The following is a 16,534-nucleotide window of genomic DNA, read 5'->3' on the forward strand; positions in this document are numbered from 1 at the left end:
CAGGTACTTCCGCAAGCAAGGGGAAGAGCTCGAATTGATGGCATGACACACACCACAGTTGCAGTTTATTCCTGGGAGTTTTATTTAGATATTTTGATATGATATTAACTTCAGTTTTGAGTTGATACATTTATTATGACATTTTGAGACATACGATTTATGGTTTTATTATCTAATAGTTGATGTCGCGATTTTTAGTAATATTAAAACAAAAATTTTTGGGTCGTTACAGTCTAATTTATTATTATTATTAAATTTCAAACTAAAAAGAATTAAAATGAATAAAAAATGGAAAAAAGGAATTGAAAGGGTAAAATAGTCTTTTCAACTTTTTCAACGACCAAAACCACAAAAAGTTTTTGATTTTGTACCAACGGTACAAGTTAAAAATATTTTGGACTCCATCCACTTTTTTTGGTAACCACAAGGACCAAATTTGCACTTTGGTCGATTTTTTAGTGTGATTCATTGTTTTATTAGTACATATGTGTTTTAAAGGTGTGGTTTTTGGCCTCCACCTAACCTAAAAAATCTATCGCTCTAAAAAATAGTTTTGTATTATATATTTGTGTTCGATTGTTATTGATCACTTCAACGAGAAAACATAAACATTTTAAACTTTTAATTATTAAATATGTCATAAATTTTGTTCTATAAATATTTTGTAGATTTCAATAGATTCTTTAAAAAAAAAAAAAGATGGTAGAGTGGTATGAAAAATACCATCTATCAACCTATTAAACTTCTGTGATTTAATTAATATAGCAAGCAACATATAAAAAGCACACCATAATAAGAACCTACTACAGTATATAGAATGTTTCGATTTCGGTTTTGTACATATATTTTGGTTCATCGTACCAGATCCATGCTATTGTTGGTCATCGTGCCGCCACTAAAACTAACTACAGATGCAACCGGTGCTGCATAGTACATGGCCACCGGCATCTTCACCGGAAGATTTGGTAGTGCAGACTCAAACTTGAGCACCTGAATTGCTTGCCTGATGGAAGGCCTCACATTCCGATCAGGATGTGCACACCATAGCCCCACCATCATCAAACATTCAACTTCTTTCACAACAAATTCCGTTCTCATCATCTGATCCACACCTGAAAGCAGCTGACCCTTTCCAAGTAAATCCCAAACCCACTGCACCAATCCAAGATCAGAATTTTGGTCAACTCTATCATTCACCTTTCGCCCACAAGCAATCTCTAATGCAACCACCCCAAAGCTATACACATCCGACTCTTTACTGGCCTTCCCTGTTGACACGTACTCAGGAGCAATGTAACCGAGAGTTCCAGCTAAGCCAGTTGTTTGTATACCGAATTCATGGTCCATGATCCTAGCCAATCCGAAGTCTCCGAGCTTCACATTGAATCCTAAATCAAGCATGATGTTGCTTGCTTTGATATCCCGATGCACCACACATTGTTCACACTCTTCATGGAGATAGAGTAACGCAGAAGCTAAACCTGTAGCGATCTTGTATCTCACAGTCCATTCAAGTGGACTTCTTTTGTTGAATAGATGAGAGTCAAGGCTTCCGTTTGGCAGAAACTCGTAGACGAGCAAGAATTGTGTTTGGTCATGGCACCAACCGATGAGTTGAACCAAGTTTCTGTGCCTTAAACTGCTGATGATCTTCACTTCGGTTATGTACTCTTTCTTTCCCTGTTTTGAACCCTGTGAAATCTTCTTGACTGCTATTGCGATGCCATCACGGGATAAATAGCCTTTATAGACACACCCGAATCCTCCTTCGCCTAACTTCTGATCATCAGAGAAGTTGTTGGTAGCTAAAATGAGATCCTGATAAGAAAACCTTCTAGGTCCTGTTCCTCGTTCAAGATCATCGTTCATGGATGTCAAAGCAACAGTCTCTTGTGACCTTTGAAGATGATTCTTTTTTCTCCAAAAGATTACTATACCTCCTACAAGTAAAACACTGAGTGGGATCGTTATTCCCACTGCTAGTTTCATCTTCTTTGACCTATCTTCATTTTCATCATCGATATTCAAACTTGAATTGAACTTCCAGTATCGAAGGATATGTCTCTCGATTGCATTACCAGTGGCAGCCGAGAATCCAATTGTTACCCACTCCGGAAGAACTTCCTTCAAGTTAACTTGATATGAAAGACTCGTATTCTCTCCAGAAGTGTTATCAGCCCCATATCGCCAAGACAGGTTCAGCAGCTGAGTTTCAGCATTGTAAGAGACCCAAGCATCAGCAGGATCCCCGCTGTGCAAACTAGCATTCCAAGCAGTGTAATTAGCTGATGTAAGCCAGTTCTTGTTTATACCCACGTGTGGAAATCCCGGATCCCAGATGTTTGAGAATGAATCAAACTCAACGAATACTATTTGGTTTTGGTACGAGTTAGTGTAACTTGAGTTGAACAGGCCTAAGTAACCAGCACCTGAGTTGGGTGGGATTTGGAAGCCAACTGGAGCAAGAAAGAACGACAATCCATGGCCAGGGGTTATCCCAGGTTGTGTCTCGATGATGAAAGTGAAGTGAGTTGTGAAATTCGAGAGCTTCCCAGATTTGCTGTCCCATATGTGTACTGCATCTGCATACGTGGCATGGGAAACACGATAGACGCTTTCATTGACTCTGTTAAACTCGATGGCTCCACCAGCTGAAGGTTTGGCATCACCTGAATACACTATATTAGTTTGGTCGGCGACAAAATCAGGGAACTCGAAGTTCACTGATTCAGACATGGCGAAGAAGAACAAGGAAGAACACACGATGAAGATGATAAAAGAAATTTGATGTAGTGGAGATAAGGAAGTCGAGGAAGAGGGACTCATGATTAAGCAAAAGCGTAGGGAATAATGTATGTGGAAATGGCACCTGAATATGTGGCTAAATAGCATTATCCAATGCATAAAATATTGCTAGCTACACATAATGGTGGGTTCACTGTTAACATCTTGATCTGCAAGTTTCAACTAATACCGATTTTTTTATGGTGACTCAAAGACTCTTGAAGATTAGAGAATGAACAACGAAGTTTCTAGCCGCCCTAATGGTAACCTGATCAACAATCTTTATATTTTTCGTTGAAGTTTAAGGAAAACCTTAGTTTAGTTGGATTAATAAATATATTCAAAGATTCAAAGAACTATTCTAGTTGGACTAATAAATATATTCAAAGAACTCTTGTGTTAAATAGTAAAAAATTATTCATTAGTTATTTCACACTCAAAATACAACGACATATATGTACTCCTGTGTTTCCAATAAATTAATAAAATATATATGTAAAATATTTTTTTTTGTATTAGTAAAGTAAAACTTATTAGCCTTTAAAGTTTGCTCTGTATCATATTTACAGTGGCCGGAATACGTTTTCAGAGTTTATTGTTTTCTAAAACTCAAAGCTTGAGTTAAAAGAGTTGTAAATTTGATTAGGTTTTTTGTTTTCTTATAGAGTTAAATATATATAGTCTCCTAATGAAACAAGGTTTGTTTTGATTCTTTCCATGATTTTCTGGATTTTTTGTAATTTGGTTACTTACTATCTTAATTAGTTATTTACTGAAGTTGATAAACTATATTATATGTATGAATTATTCTAAGTTATTGGTTGAATTTTATTACATGTTACATGTAATTGAGCTCAAAAAAGAGAGACCTAATTAGTCAATTTGGTAACTCAAAACGGCCTCGCTGGCCCCAAAGTGGATCCGATATTGATTGATTGGTTTTGAAGTTGTTTACGTTTAGAATGGTTGTGAGTAAACTTTTCCCACAAATTTATTTTTTGATGGAATTTTTTAAGTATAACGATTATAAAATGACCAAAGATTTATCCACAGAGTGTTGGCTATTTTGATAACCAAAACATAAAACACGGAAACATAACTATACATCTTGATTTTCGAATCTGTCAAAAGAAAACTTGAAAGGACGATTATATACATGCTTTGTGATTTTTGTATCCGAAGAGTGGAATGATTTTTCTAGTCGATCTCAAAAGCTCTCTAAAATCCACCACAAATAACCCATACGAATTTCTTAGTGTATCTTCGTGTATCTTTATATGCTCCTCATGACATGTATATATAGATGGAGATATAACCTAATGTGACAGATGAAAGGGATATTGAGGATCTTAAATCATACCGCGAACTCAACCCACAAAACTAATCGAATATCCTATATATCGGTCCATCAACAATTTATATTCTTATCAAAATAATCGGATTTAATAATAACATATACATATTGTGGAAGTGGTCCAATAATGATCTAACAATCTTCCACTAGACCAAGAGTATATATATATATATATATATATATATATATATATATATATATATATATATATACACACACACACACACAAGCGCTTTAATGAATATGATACAGTATTGGTACCCTTAAAAAATCTCGTCAATTGATCATAATAATATAGGATCAAAGCGGTCTTCGTTACAATTTACATAATTAAACTCATCAATGGTCACATATACATGTATAATTAAATGACATAGATTATAATTAAACATGAGTGTGTATTTTGAAATCAAAAGAGATTTCCTATGAGTTCCTCGTTAGCTTCAAGTGAGATCAAACTTCAAATAAGTGTAACTAATGATGGAATTAACCGAATCCCTGTATAGAAAAAATTAATTATTTCTTAAATAAAACATAAAACAGCAACAAAGCTCCCACTAAAAGAAATTATCACACCAATGTGTATAGTATTGTAACACCCCAAAAATTATAGAAATTTAAAATTTTCAAAAACAACCCATTTCATCCTTAAAGTGTTTACAAATCCATTGTTTCAAAAATAGTATTCAAAATCAAAGTTTTCCCAAGACCCAATATAATAAAAAAAGAAAGATGTGCACGATCACGCATTAACTGAAACTGTAAGCCAAAACTTAATATGTTCCCCCAATGTACCAACACACAAACATATAACAACATATATTAGGTCCACAGCTAACAGACTGGATTACCCCTGAGCCCAAGTATGAGTATGGCCTGCCCTTCAGGCCCACAACATGTATGTGGCTTGCTCCCAACCCTACATCATAAGTACGGCTTGCCCTACAGGCCTACAACTTATATCTGATTTGCTCCCATGTTTGTTGAACCAGAAACCGGTCACCCATACCGGTTCAACTAGAGAGGCATCCGGTGCTGCATAGTACATGGCCACCGGCATCTTCACCGGAAGATTTGGTAGTGCAGACTCAAACTTGAGCACCTGAATTGCTTGCCTGATGGAAGGCCTCACATTCCGATCAGGATGTGCACACCATAGCCCCACCATCATCAAACATTCAACTTCTTTCACAACAAATTCCATTCTCAGCATCTGATCCACACCTGAAAGCAGCTGACCCTTTCCAAGTAACTCCCAAACCCATTGCACCAATCCAAGATCAGAATTTTCCTCAGCTCTATCATTCACCTTTCTCCCACAAGCAATCTCTAATGCAACCACCCCAAAGCTATACACATCCGACTCTTTACTGGCCTTCCCTGTTGTTATGTATTCAGGAGACATGTAACCGAGAGTTCCAGCTAAACCAGTTGTTTGTATACCCAATTCATGGTCCATGATCCGAGCCAATCCTAAGTCTCCAAGCTTCACATTGAATCCTAAATCAAGCATGATGTTGCTTGCTTTGATATCCCGATGCACCACACATTGTTCACACTCTTCATGGAGATAGAGTAACGCAGAAGCTAAACTTGTAGCGATCTTGTATCTCACAGTCCATTCAAGTGGACTTCTTTTGTTGAATAGATGATAGTCAAGGCTTCCGTTTGGCAGAAAATCATAGACGAGCAAGAATTGTGTTTGGTCATGGCACCAACCGATGAGTTAAACCACATTTTGATGCCTTAAACTGTTGATGATCTTCACTTCGGTTATGTACTCTTTCTTTCCTTGTTTTGAACCCTGTGAAATCTTCTTGACTACTATTGCCATGCCATCACGGGATAAATAGCCTTTATAGACACACCCGAATCTTCCTTCGCCTAACTTCTGATCATCAGAGAAGTTGTTGGTAGCTAAAGTGAGATTCTGATAAGAAAACCTCCTAGGTATTGTTCCTCTTTCAAGATCATCGTTTATGGATGTCAAAGCGACAGTCTCTTGTAACCTTTGAAGATGATTCTTTTTTCTCCAAAAGATTACAATACCTCCTACAAGTAGAACACTAAGTGGGATCGTTATTGCCACTGCTCGTATTCTCTCCAGAAGTATTATCAGCCTCTTATCGCCAAGACAGGTTCAGCATCTGAGTTTCAGCATTGTAAGAGACCCAAGCATCTACAAGATCCCCGCTGTGCAAACTAGCATTCCATGGAGTGTAAATAGATGATTTAAGCCGGTTCTTGTCTACACCCACGTGTGGAAATCCGGGATCCCAGTTGTTTGAGAATGAATCAAACTCAACGAATACTATTTTGTTTGGTACGAATTAGTGTAACTTGAGTTGATTAGTCCTAAGTAACTAGCACCTGAGTTGGGTGGGATTTGGAAGCCAACTGGAGCAAGAAAGAACGACAATCCATGGCCAGGGGTTATCCGAGGTTGTGTCTCAGTGATGAAAGTGAAGTGAGTTGTGAAATTCGAGAGCTTCCCATATTTGTTTTCCCATATATGTACAATAAATATAGCTTCTCTTATGTGAATGAAGGAATTATGAAAAAAAAAATGATTTTTGGATGGTTTACTTATAGGATACTCGATTTGAAACATGTACTGGACCAAATGAAAGTATAAAATCCCTTGAATAAAAATAGATAAAAAAAAAATTTAATGCCTTTGAATCCAATGGCATAAAACTATCAAAGTAAGACAAAACGTTACTAATTCTAGCATTATAAATTTAAACTCAATTTGTCATTTACACACTAATGTTAACCGGCATATAATTAATTGTTGTGTATTTTTCCTTAAAGGAATTCACCACTTAACTAGAAACAACTACAACTTAAAGATAAAATAACAACAACTCAACCTATTGAACATTGGACTGAATGTGTTAATAGCAAAAAATCAAGAATTTTCAAAACAAGAGTGTACTTGAATTTAGTACCATGTAAAGCACTACAAGAGTGAACAACTAAATAAGTAGTTTATACTTGCATAAAAGTATAATAAAGTTCAATTTTTTAATCATATTTTTTTTGTTAATTGATCCTGATCAACTCTTCTTTTGCAAGTAATGTCGACTAAAAAGCCCAAATGTGACATGTATGCCATTGGGTGCAATGATAATTCCAGCCCTTCTCTTTTCCCTGAATTAGTTGTCAAGATGAGTTTTTTTTCATCGATTAGGGCTACAATACCTTAGTTGTCAAGATGAGTTTTTTTCATCGATTAGGGCTAAAATACCTTTAATATTGCTCCGGTAACTTTTAATGTCTTTTATTTTGTAATCTAGGTATTAGTTAAACCTAATGTTTGATATTATTTTGTTTTTTTTAAACGGACATACAGGAACAACATATGTGTATTTCATACCAAAAATTCATAAGGTGACAAAAAAAAAGCTAAATTACAATAATACCCTATGTTATAATGTTTGTAACACTCGATCACGATTTCATTCTTGTTATTCAATATTTATTAAAATTGTTTTCAGTAGTTGATATATATATATATATATATATATATATATATATATATATATATATATATTAATTAAATAACAGGTAAAGAAATTATTAACATGAACTATCAGAATGAATAATAATTTTATGTTATCCAAAGATGGTGAACTCCAACACTTGCAAGCAACTGTGGAAAACGTGTGTTTTCCGGTTTGGTTTTCTTTCTGTTAGTTGTACGTACGGACACTTTCGCTATAGTTAAAGTGTCAACATGTTTGGTCTTATTCTTTGTGTCCGTTATTTAAGACGTTATTGTAAATTGTATTTCAAATAGACTACATGCCATTTAACTTCATACTTCTTGATAATTGAGGGTGTTTGTTGTTATCGCTATGTTGCATATTTTTTTATTGTAGATAGAATTACTGAAACCTCATGCATTATACACTGGAAATCTACCCATTTATTGCATTGTACTTTCACTTTTTTGGTTATTAGTACAATATACTTTAGATAACGATAAAAGAAATACCCAAATTACCCTCCATGGGTCGTTTCTAGTTTATATATATATATATATATATATATATATATATATATATATATATATATATATATATGTGTGTGTGTGTGTGTGTGTGTGTGTTATGGTAAACTAATAGTTGGAAACAGTTGGAATAATTTACAATAGCTTGAACTAGTTTAAAATGTTTTGAAACGCTTGAAGTCGTTTAAGGCTAACAGAAGATTCCTTGTGTTTTACTTGTATCCCCCCCCCCCCCTAATAACATGGAAAAATAGTGAAAAAGTAGGGGTATGAACTCACCTCGAACGTGCGTTCTTGTTTGGATACGAAGTGGTAGCAGTGATCCTTAGATTAGGACTCGTGTGAATAGTCATATCCTAATAATAATTACACATGATATTGTATTTTAATTAAATAAATATTAATTTAAATAATAATCTAAATATAATTTAAAGTACTAGACAACACTAAATTATGTAAGAAATACTTACAAAAAGCCTTAGGAATTATTTGAAGGTGTTCTTGAGGAAAAACTTGAAGATATGAAGGAACTTATGAAGATTTGAAGATGGAATGATGATTTCGGTTTAAGATTTGAAGATTGGATGAAGATCTGTGCAATATCTTATGAAGATATGAAGGTTTCGGATGACAGTTGAGATCAAATTGAAGGTGTTTGCGGCCTAAAAGTTGAGAAATGAATTATGTTTTCGAATATATATATATATATATATATATATATATATATATATATATATATATATATATATATATATAAGGGGTTTTCGGCCTTAATGGGCCTCTAACAATGTGATTTCGGTCTTATATGACCAAGAACTCCTTGTTTTCGGTCCTAAGGTGATTCAAAATGAGATTTTGGACTACATGTTTCACAATGTAGGGTTTTCAGCCATGGCTTATTCTGATGAAAGGTTTTCGGTTTTGGTTTGGTATTAGATCCCCTAAACCGAAAACCATATATGTGTTAAGTAATACCACGATTTCATTTAAGTATTAGACTTAGATTAGCCTACTTCAATATGGTTTTCAATATATACTTATATATAAGTTAAATAAGCATGCACTCTAGGCTTTCAAAGTTTTATTGCATCAAGTTATGTTGTGAATTCACTTATACTTGGTTAAGGTTTAGACTTTTATTGAAAAAGTTTGACTTATATTGACTTCAAATAATGGGTTGTTACAGTGTTGCCATTGGTCAGGTTCACGTTTTGCATTTTCCATCTACACACCAGTTTGCTGATATATGTACAAAGGGACTTCCTACACAGTTATTTACATATTTTCGTAACAGCTTAAGCATTTGTGAACCTCCCGCTCAAACTGAGGGGGAGTGTTAGTAAACTATTTATTCTATTTATGTATAGTGTAGGTTTGGTATATAATGATAGTATAGGGTCCTCATTGTAATATAATATAATGGTGTATTATTTATACATATGGAATGCATTGCAAACCTGAATGGGTATTTTCACAAACCAACATAATCCATAGTTTTCATAAATGTGGACTTGTTTGCAACTTACCTTGCTGCTATTAATTATATGTGGATCAGTTAATCTCTAACGAGTCAAGTAAAAAAATTATGGTAAAAACTAACTATGTTTTATTTTTTGTGTATGATTTTGATTGATTTTTTGTTACATTCAGTGCTAAATTATGTTTTTATAGATATTTTGCAATGATGATGGAAATAGTTATATAAATATCCAATTTATGAAGCACAACCAGTTAGTTGAATGGAGGTTCTGATTCTATTAAATAATAAAAGAAAAATCTTGAAATCTTAGTTGCAACTGAAATTTGATCAAGATTTTGGGGTTATTGGAGATTTGCTGCAACATGAAAAGATAATTAAGGTAAATTTGTCTTTATATTGCTGGGTGTGTGATTGTACTATGATGAACTGATGTTTTGATCTTGATCCTGCAGGTTCTCTACATAACTTTGTTTCTTCTGGAAAATTGCTTGGTAACCGAGCAGTAAGCCAACATTATACAAGTATCATCAAGATTAAGTGAACTCTTACACAACTTTATCTTCCTTTATCAAATATCAACCGATCTATGGTGGCAAAATGACTTAGAAAGGTAACTATTTCAAAATCGTTCAAAAACGCACAATTTAAGTTTGGTTTGTTCAAAAAATACCATCAAAGTAAAGCCTTTGTAACAAAAACACCAATGAACTACATAGTTTGTTCAAATTTCACCTTATAGTAACTGACAATTATGGTAAAAAAAATAATTAAAAGAAAAAAAACAAGATGAAATGACTCAAAAAGGGTAACTATGTTTCAAAATCGTTCAAAAGCACCATCCAAGTTTGGACTTTTCAAAAAACACCATCAAAGTAAGGATTTTATACAAAAAACACCAACAAACTATATGCTTTGTTCAAATATTACCCATTAGTAACCGGCTCTTATAGGTTTAAGGATGACTTCACCTAACAATTATGACATGTCATAATAATTAGTGACAAGTCATTAATTGATATATTCATCCATTATAAATTGATTTAGGGCTTCTTCATGAAGGAATGACTTCTTCTTCTCATCTGATTGATCTTCTTCATCGAAATTAATGATCTCCAACTCAATCTCACATGTTTTAAAGACACATAAGATATTTGATGATACAAACCCTTGTTGTTGTCGGCATCCGTATCAAATTTGGACATCAACCACGACGACTAATCCTGTCAAAAACTTTGGGGTTTGTCGCAACCAAATGACAAATTTAATCGAAATCTTCATCATGTCTTTGTCTTATGTATTTTCTATTGGATTAGTGTCTAAGTCCATAACTATAATTGATATGTACTTGACCCGATTTGGCATGGTCAATTTGGGTTGCATGGCATCGGAACAATTGGATAGACAAAATGAGAAAAATGATACTTATGATTTATATTAATATATTATAACTTCTAGTATATTAATATGAAATCACATTATTTAATTAGTATTGATGAAGAATTAATTTAGAATTAATTTAGTGATCAAAAGGAACTAATTAAGTATAGACTCTTATATATATACGATAGGCCAAGTTCATTTAGGTTGGGCTAAACTTTCATGGATAGTCCATGGAGTGTTAAACATGGATCCTATGGAAATGAAAGGTCGTGGGTATTAGGGTTTACATAAATGTAACCCTAATCCTCCACACTATATAAAGAGGTCCCTAGTTCATGAAATGGGCACTAGTGTGTGTACACAATAGGGAAAAACCAATTTAGTGCAAGTATCCTTATTCTCAAGTTATTTCAACGGTTCTTGGTGTTGTGTGCACCATTTGATGTGCAACACTGGGGCACTAGGATCTTAAAGGTTAAAGACTTCAACCTCCATCAAAAGGTATGTCATTCTACTAGATTCTTGTAGTATAGTTGCTTCATATTATGCTAGTTAGCATGAAACCTTGGAATATTGATTATTTGCATGTATAATAGAGAAAACATAGATCCAAGGTTTGTAGGGTTGCATGTACACCATAGGAGTGTTAGAATGCTCAAAACTCATTAGTGGTATCAGAGACTAGGCTTGTTTTCAATTATACTTGATGCAAATTGCTGAAAAATGCTAAAAAATCGATTGTCTGCTGGATAGTGGACTCGCTGAGTCCACTGATGGACTCATCGAGTCCATGAATAAAATCATCCAACTCGTCGAGTTGGTTCATACACTCGACGAGTTGGTTCATGCACTCGATGAGTTGGTCCCCTAGACATCATATCTTCGAACTTGTAAACCTGTTTTTGATGTAGTAATGTTCATGCTAATCCAATTACATAGATAATTGTCAATAGATTCATGTTTTGTATTAGTTTAATGGTTAGGCTAATTTCGTGAAAATTGTTTGATTTGAATTATCTTGTTTTTATTAGTTGATTAGTAGAAAACTTATGTGATAATATGTTGTGAATCCAAATTGATCTAAATGTTGTTCATAATCTGTGTTTTTGTAACTTGTCCTCAAGTTATATGAAAAGTCACATTTATTATTATTAAAACTCATAAGATTTCCATAAGTTATGAAAATGAAGAGTCTCTCTTTTTAAATGTTTTAAAGTCTTCCATAACTTGTCCTCAAGTTATGGAACTTGAAGAGTTTTTCATTAAAACTACTTTAAACTTATAAGTTATGGAATTGAGTAGTTTTTTGAATTGTTAAAAAGTTTCCCTCAAGTTTTGGAATTTGTAAAGTTTCCCCTCATGGATACTTTAATTCCAAGTTAAACCCTTAGAATTTTAAAAGTTAAAATTCAACCCCTATACTATTATAGTATTAATAGTTAATATATATATATATATATATATATATATATATATATATATATATCTTTATACCTTAATAAGCATTTAGCTCTAAATGCTGAATTTTAAGAGGTACAAAGATTTATGCAATATGTACAATAATTTTATACATCAAAATCTTATGCAATCGAATAAAAGAAAAATTCAGACGGGCCTTTGAATTCGTATTCCACATGAATCGGTCAACACCAACTGCCCTTTATATTAGCATCTCCTCTCTCAGTTAGGTCAGAAATCGCATGTGCACACTAGAAACCAATAACCTCCATTTTCGGATTACTCACTCACCATTATCCTCCTTCTCTCACTAAAAAGTAGAAGCCCTAACAAAAAACCCATTTGCCACTACCACCCCCATTCACCGGTCACCACCATCACAACATCGCTTACCTTTGTCGGAGGCCACCCTTCATCACTATTATTGTGGATGTTTGACCATTAGCTTCTCTTTCCCAACTCAACAAATCATCAAATCGAGCAGGTAACACATTCTGTACCTTTTCTTTACATCCATAAAACCTAGATCGAATGCTCCCGCTACCACCACTTTCACCACCTTCAAATCAGTCACTACAATTGGCTGTGATCTTCTACTTATGCTTTCTTATTTATGTTTTCTTCTCCATTTGCAGGTTTCAATTTGTGTGCAATATACTTGATTGGATATCAGAATGATGGATGTAACCGAATCTTCACCTTCACCGCCATCATAGATCTCAAGATCCCCACTACCACTTCTCCTTTGTTCGCCATCGGTCTCTCTGTTTCACGGGCTAGAAATCCTATTGAAAACGCTAGACCCAGCCTGCTGACTGGCACTGTTACCACCATTCACCGCTTTCAGCATCATCGGAGAACCATATAACCTTCCACCAGCACATAACCAATAAGCCATTGCTACTAAAACCCTAGATCTAGAAACCGACGACCTTTATTTCTTTCCCTGTCTCAGTCACTCATCTCATATTGTTCGTCTTTTTTTTGTAGGGAACCAAAAATGGTTAAAAAGAGGAAACCCGACTTCAAAAAGGTGAAATCAGCCAAATTGAGGCACCGTCTTATCCCTACTATGCAATTTTTGTTTTTATAGTGTCTTTTGAGCTTTATTGATTTTTCTTCTATGTGAAGCTCTTTGTCCAGGAGATGAAAGTGGAAAAGATACCACTAGGTCAATTTTTATTAGTTGGAGTTGTCTATGTAGCAGTTAAACATATCACACTCATGTTACCTCTTTTCTAGCAGATTTGGGCTTGGTAAACACCATGGTTTTAATCATGTTCTTATTTTTTCTAATTAGGACTTATGAACACCTATACATGTTATACAAACGGTGTTGTTGGTTTTTTTTGCGTTTTTTACTTCATAACTCTTGAAATAGGGTTTTATGATTTCCCAGGCTTGATTATTGGTATCTCAGGTTCGATTTGTCTTGATTAAAAGATTAGGATTTACATGATGTATTTGGTGTTATAAGGTGCACATTTTTTTTTTGTTTTTTAATATGTGATTATTGGTGTTATAAGATTCACATGATGTACTTGGTTTTATGAAATATGTTTTTTTTAATGTGATATTTTTTATGAAAACTGATCACAAAACATATCCAAAACTGTTACAAAATTAGACCAAAATACCCATGTCATTTGGGTGCAGTTGCATCAGCGAATTTGTTTACTGTTTTGCTGCATTGAGGATTAGTTATAGCAACAACCTAAATTTTGTAATCATACTCATGTAGCTGATGAAAAATTGGACCTAAATACCACTGTAATTGGATGATATCACTCAAAAATAATGTGTTTGTTGCATATAGGGCGTGGTAGAGAATGTTTAGGTATAATCAACAAAATTGAGGATAACTTGGAAACTATATATTCTTGCCTATTGGATTTCCTCCCCTGTTTGACTATTTTACCCCTCTCATTGCATCCCCTATTTTGGATTTCTCACCATGGGTCTTCATGATTCAAATGCTCTTCGAATTAAGTAAACAAGTTGGCTGCTAGCTTTGCATACTCCAAATCCAGGAAGAAAGATCAAGTCTAACTTAGTCCTTTGGTTCAGTCAATTTTTGGAATCTAACTTACATTTTCACTTCTCTTTTGGATAAAAATGAAGATAAGATGTCACAAAAATATAACTACATTCATATTTCTTACATTTTTTATTGTCAATTTTGTATGTTTGGTGATGATATCTAATAGGCTTTCTGATGTGACATGAAGCAGCTCATGGGTCAGTGACAAGACATCGAGGTAAATTACTGTTTTGGTGACATATTTGCAATTTCTAACATTTTTGGAAATAGATAAACGCATGTTGTACCAGGTCTTTATAATTTATTTGGGGCTAATTGCAAGAAATAACATCATATTTTCATTTCTTTTTTATTATAGAATCCTACTTTTAATGTGTAACATTAAGAGCTAACTTACTTTCATATATGAGACCGAAAAAGCACATTTATACTGAAAAACCGATTATAGAAACTAAATTGATGTTTCTTGCAAACTCATTGAATGAAAGAAAAATCATGTTGTTTGTAGCCTATAATGATCCATGGATTATATTAGAAACAAGTGTTATATCTCATTGTCTCTTCTTGATTATTATTATAAATTTAATAGAATTTTATTGATCTTATATTTGCAGGTGTAACATAAGTGTTTAGATTTTTTAATGTTTAGGATCTATGGAGAAGAAAAAGTCAAAATGATTTCTTTCTTTTGCCTTTGACAACATTCGCAAGAGAAAAGTAACATATTGAGTTAATTTTTTTTTTCATTTTATCTTATTGTTAACTTCTATTTGTCTTTCTTATTTGTTAACTTATGTATTTTTTTTTCAAATATTCATTTTTTGAGCAACATTAAGCTGGGTTATATTTTAAATGAAGTGAAAAGTTGAGGTGATGAAGTAGTTGCATGATAATTTTGAAATTACTCTTTTCGAAATGGATGGGTTTGATAGCAAAATTCTTATCTTATCTCTTTTTTCAAATATAGATGGTATATATTTTTGTAGGATATATAAGTTACTAAGTTCATACATTTATCCTAATATTTAACTATCAGGTAGTATTTCATGTAAGTTCTGGTTGAGTGGTGGTGTGTGAAAGGAGGGAGGTATCTTAATGGTAACACTTTTCTATTTTGTTTCATCGTTAATTTATAGAAATTAAGTTAATAACTATAAAAGCTAAGCATGTTCTGAATCAAAAAATAATGTATTAACTAAATATTTAAATTTGATGAAATATAGTCAACAATGTAAAATATTTAACTATTTGGGCAAACAATTTAATTGCCTTTAGAAACTAATTCTGAAAGAAACTATTTGTCGTTAGAAATGAATTTTTGAAATAACTATTCGCACTCGTCGCTTGGCGTAGGTAAACGGCTAGTGTGTGTGTGTGTGTGTGTGTGTGTGTGTATATATATATATATATATATATATATATATATATATATATAGAGAGAGAGAGAGAGAGAGAGACATCCCCATTTTCACGGCCAGAAAAGACCAATTTTGTTTATGCTTATTTGAAAATCAGAGTAGTATTTTTTCATAAAAGTGTTGTGGAATTTGTTCCCAAAATAAATTAAAATAAAATATGATAAAGATTTATCAAAGCATTTCCGTAGAAATGTATTTCATAGGGTTTTCAACCCACAATAAATAAGTTTATTAATTTCATCAATCAACAATAACCCGATTACAGTTCCCGTTATCCTCACTTTACGTCCCTAAACACCTATCATAAGGGACCTAGCCTAAGGATCATCATCAGGATGGACACTACTGCTAAGGGGGTTCCTCAGCAATAAATGTCCTAAAGGCAACCATGATGGGGATGGAGTACACCGGTGAACACATCGTTCACAAACACCTACAGGTTGCGAGCCTGCTAGTGTTCCACTGGACTGTCTAGAAGAGTCCGTGGTCGTCATCTATACTCCGCTAGATGACAGAATCAACAACATCAACATCAAGGCCTCTCACCATTTTATCACACATCATCAATTACATCTACCCATGTCTTACACCAACATTTTCGTAG

At 33.6% G+C, this 16,534-nt stretch overlaps 2 pseudogenes; both read right to left on the reverse strand.

Annotated features, from left to right (window-relative positions):
• Positions 1–735: 735 nt before the first annotated feature.
• LOC145058520 (L-type lectin-domain containing receptor kinase IX.1 pseudogene) lies at positions 736–2,857 on the reverse strand (annotated as a pseudogene).
• A 2,200-nt stretch (positions 2,858–5,057) lies between these two features.
• On the reverse strand, positions 5,058–13,369 carry LOC145060154 (L-type lectin-domain containing receptor kinase IX.1 pseudogene; annotated as a pseudogene).
• Positions 13,370–16,534: the final 3,165 nt, after the last annotated feature.

Source organism: Lactuca serriola, chromosome 6 (genome assembly GCF_051521515.1).
Source record: "Lactuca serriola cultivar US96UC23 chromosome 6, Lser_US96UC23_V15, whole genome shotgun sequence".
Taxonomy (NCBI): Eukaryota; Viridiplantae; Streptophyta; class Magnoliopsida; order Asterales; family Asteraceae; genus Lactuca; species Lactuca serriola.